A 5,236-nucleotide genomic window follows, 5' to 3' on the forward strand; every position below is an offset into this window, starting at 1 on the left:
AAAGCAGTGGAAATGCTTATATTTTGCATTTGTTTTCATATAAATCTTTAAAAAATATATAATGTTCATCAAAAAAATATGATTCCATTATTACAAATGTCATGATATGATGATCATATTTGAGTAGATGATAACAGACTATTAAAGAATTCAGTCAAATGTATTAGTCATTAGTTTCCTGGTGCAATTATTATTTTTAATATATATATATAGTACAAATGGCTGAATTTTTTTCCTTTGAATGTACAACAGGGCCCAAAAGAAGTGGAACTGCTAATATTTTGCATTACTTTTTCATATACATTTTTAAAACAATAATAAAATACATTTAAATACAAATAGAAGTGTATATATACATATATATATATATATATATATATATATATATATATATATATATATATATGTATGTGTGTGTGTGTGTGTGTGTGTGCACTTACTTATGTCACTTTTGGGGACATTCACCAGAGTACACACCAGTAAACTGAGGACCACCTTGACAATTGGGGACATTTTGATGGTCCTCATTTGTCTGACCATATAGTAGCATTCAGGATGCTCTAAAATGGTGTCTAGGCTTAAAATCTCACTTGTCCTTAAATTGTACTTTTATGTGATTTGTGTACCGAAAGTGTGTAAACCCCCCCTCCTTCCCCCAACAATCTGTGTATAACACAGCGCCCTCTAGGAGAACTGCACCCTCTCTGAGATACACACTCTGGGGATTCGGACCAATCAGCAGCCAGGAATAAGCCACACATTTCTGAATAATTAACTGATCGGACCAATCAGAGGCAAAATACCTCAGCAATAGGTTTAGCAGAAGAAAATGATTAATATTTATTAATGAGTAGATAGATAATCAATTTAAATGAAAGATAAATTGATAATTTAATCCATTAATCCGTGTTTAATTAAAAAAATAATGATGTACACCAAAAGAAGCTCTCATGCTTTACATCCATTAACGTTTGTTCCTAACTTTTAATCGTATATTGTCAGTTTTGCAGTGTCTGTGTGCAGATCGCGCTGCGTGCCGCCCCTCCCCCACATAACGGACACTTACCGAGAGATCAGAGACAAACGGGAGGGAAGCACAGTACAGTAACTTAGAGATTGTAGTTTATGGTGTATGAACAGTGTGAAACACGGCAGGAGAAGGACACATGAAGGCATATGTGCATATAAAAGCACATATTTCCTCCGAAAAGCAGCAGAGGGACAGATATGTACATTTCCGGTTCTCCAGTACATATGAGCGCAACCGGCGCCTCCCCCTCCCCCACCACCGGAGAACCGTTACAGCAAACATCAACTTATTACAGACGGAACGGGCTCTGCTTACAATGAGAATTATTTAGATGAGTAATATTAATAATAATATTTATTATTAGTATTTATTTTGTATTTATTATTATTACTAAAACTACTATTATTTCTTTGATTTTATTTAGTTAAGGTATACACTATTTAGATGAGTAGTAGAAATAATAATAATAATAATAATAATAACATTTATTATTTTTAGTATTTATATATTTATTATTAATATATATTTTATTACTTTTAATGTTACTACTGTTATTGCATTTATTTTATTTAGTTAGAATATACACTAGTTAGATGAGTAGGCTAATAATGATAATGATGATGATAATATATTTTATTTGAGTGTCAAACACCTTAATTGGTGCCCAGCTGGCTTATTAGACACTTTGACAGATAATATACAATAGCCACGTAGCGGAATACAAAGCAAAACACAACATATGAACACATACAAAAAGGAGAAAATTGGATACAAAATACTTTGCCGCAGACACCATGCCTTTTCCACAAATTTTGCAAGAGTAAAAACATTATTTTCAAACAACCAACACAGCATTTCAGCTTTATATTTCCAAAATTAATCAGGATTTTTCAACTGAATTGATTCAAAAAGAGAATTCCTTAGATCGCTGTATAAAGGACAATGAAAAATAAAATGAAATTCATCCTCCACAACCTGGAGATCACAAAATTCACACAAACGTAAATGTTCAGGTGTACCTTTAAATCGACCTACTTCTACTGCCAGAGGAAAGGTACCGGTTCTTAGCTGAGCACAGAGGGACCTCTGCCTTCTCTTTAAATTAAACAAAATATAAGGTTCTGTAACATAATCATGAACTGAACATAATTTCTAAGCTTTGGCTTCCTCCAAATCAACTGCTTCCCTTGATCTTTATATTTTGTAACCAATCCCTGTCTGACATCATTTATATTACATTGCAAGTAATTCCGAAGCATTATATGCATGTCAGAAGCAGACAATATTATTGAAACCTCTCTAAACCAGGGGAGATGGTTTATTCTGTCCCAATTAAAAATTATCCTAGTTAACCTTTCCTCAGGCAGACTGACAAGACGGTTCCACAATCGCACCATTTCACATCTTTGTTTTATAATACATGGATCCCAACCTGCATCCCCTTCAACACCTACCTTTGCTGCATATTTATGCACACCAAGAAAACACCTCAAGGCACGATACTGAACAGAGCTACAATCAGAAATCTCTCTGAAACCCCAAACCCCTGCGACATAAAACAAAACTGAATCAACGTAAGATTTATAAAGTTGTGTAAATGTAGAAAAGCCAAGATCTGTACATGATTTCATTTGACTAATCACAGCACCTAATGCTCTTCCAGCGGACTCAGCTAAAATTTTCCTTCCCTCAGAAAACTTCATATTTTCAACAAAAACTAAACCGAGATATTTGTACTGAGAAGTAAACTTCAAAGGCACGGAGCCAAACTGGAATGTATAATTGCACTGTGAATCACTTTTCTTCCTAAAATGAATAACTTGTGTTTTTTTGCTATTAATAGTAAGACGCCATTTACTGCACCAAGAGCTCATAATATCCAACAAATTTTGCAGATTAACGCAATTTTCAGCAATCAAAACAATATCATTTGCATAAAGCAGAATACTTAAATCAAAGTCATCAATAGGAACACCAAGATTAGCCTGCTTAATTTCTTGAGCTAAATCATTTATATAAGAGTGAATAAGGAAGGGGAGAGTAAGTTTCCCTGCTTCACTTCAAAAGGTGTTGGAAACCAGGCTGTTCTAAAATTATTTATTTGTACACAGGCAATAGGATCTCTGTAAAGGGCTTTTATCGCATTATAACATTTTCCATTAATACCAGATGAAAGTAATTTAAATAATAGAAGTTCTCGATTAACACAGTCAAACGCCTTTTTGAAACCAATAAAACAAGCAAAAGTACTTTTGCCCTTTTCCAAACGAGCTCTCACCACAGAAGATAACACATAAATATGGCCAATGCAGGATCTATTTTCCCTAAAACCATTCTGTTCATCTACCATCCAACCACTGGACTCCAAAAAAATATTAAGTCTGTTGTTAAGGACTCCTGAGTAAATTTTATAGACTGTGCTGATCAAACTAATCCCTCTATAATTTAACGGGACTCTCGGGTCATCATTCGTCGATTTTGTAATAGGTTTGATAACTGATTTATTCCATAATACTGTTCTGAAAACATATATAACACAAGCAATGTAAGACATTACACAAGTTAGGGTTTTTAAGTACTTCATTAGGGAGGTCCTCAATGCCTACAGCTTTATTTTCTTTGGCTTTGCCTAACACTTTAAGTACCTCGTCTAATGTAATCTCACTGTTCAGTATATCATTTTGATAGAATTTAGTATTCATCCCTGTTTCCATCTCAAATTTTACTTTACAAGTTTCTTCTAAGAAATGATCATCAAATAAAGTAGAAACACAATCGGCATATAAAATACTGTAATCTTTTTCCCACTTTTTTATTATTTCACTGGATTCAAAGCAAGATTCACCCTTTTCCATTAAAACCTCCATGGGTATTAATGTTTTCTTTTTTGGACCTAACTTATGTATTTCCCTCCAAAATTGCTGTGGGTTACCAGTTTGTAATTGTTCTAATTTGAGAGCTTGACCTCTCTTAAATCTCCTCTTATAGAACCTAAATTTTCTGTCAAAATTAACCTGACATTGCTTGTATTCATTACGCAAGACCTTCCTCTTCATGGGATTTCCAGGACCACATTTAAGGAATGTTCTCTCTACAGAACACAACTTCAATCCGTAACTCACATAACTCAGTATTCCAGAATGGCTGTTTAACTCTGTAATATTTCCTTGAAAAACCCATTTTTTGTACAGGACAATACTTTTCCATCTCATCATGTAAAAGATTTCAGAGATTGATGTAACAGGGATCCATTTTTTCTTGATTTTCTTCTGCTATATGTAGTTGACCTATACATCTAATAAAGCCCTACGACACATTTCAGATGAGAGAAAATCAACAGAATAATTTCTGCTTTGACTTTTGGCATACTGTAAACTGTCAACATTAATCAAAGTATTAAACACCTCTCGGCACTTGAAAACGTAAACAGAGACTGATCAGGGAGTGTACTATGATCATCAATCAACTTAAAACTTTCAGGACCAACTCTATCAATAAGTTCAGAAGGAGTGTAAACATTAAATCCAAGACATGTTTTAGTATCAGCATGTGAGGTCATTATATAATCAACAACTGCTTTACCCCTAACAGAAATTGATGTAAAATTGTCATTTTCAGGATTTAACCTCCCGTTAACTATACCACATTTGGAATCCTTTAGTAAATCAATAAATGTATGACCATGATTATTTATACTCGTGTCCAAGACCACACAAGAAGAAACATCATCTCCTTCCACATAGTCCATATAGTCACCACAGATATAAATTGAATCCATCTTATCAGTAATAGTATATAGCAATGTCAATAAATGGCCAAAGTAGATATCTGCATAATAATAAAAATAATAACATTTATTGTTATTACTATTTTGTATTATATATATATATATATATATATATATACTATTACTGCTACTATTATTATATTGCTTAGTTAATTTACAATAAACGGTGTTTAAAAGTATCACAAATCAAGCTGACATGTTTATATTTTGTTATTAAATTCATTCTTCATTCGATTAAAACAACGTTCATTGGCAAATATTTAAAGCATAGACTGTATTTAATCGTTGTCATATTGAAGTGTGTTCTGGAGAGTCCCGCTGTAGTGAAGTGTGGGGGAAGGGCGCCGGCGCTGATACCCATCCCCCACTACACACTCCAGAAGACACTCACACATACAGACAGAACAGCACAAGACTGA

This window comes from Garra rufa, chromosome 23, assembly GCF_049309525.1.
Source record: "Garra rufa chromosome 23, GarRuf1.0, whole genome shotgun sequence".
Classification (NCBI taxonomy): domain Eukaryota; kingdom Metazoa; phylum Chordata; class Actinopteri; order Cypriniformes; family Cyprinidae; genus Garra; species Garra rufa.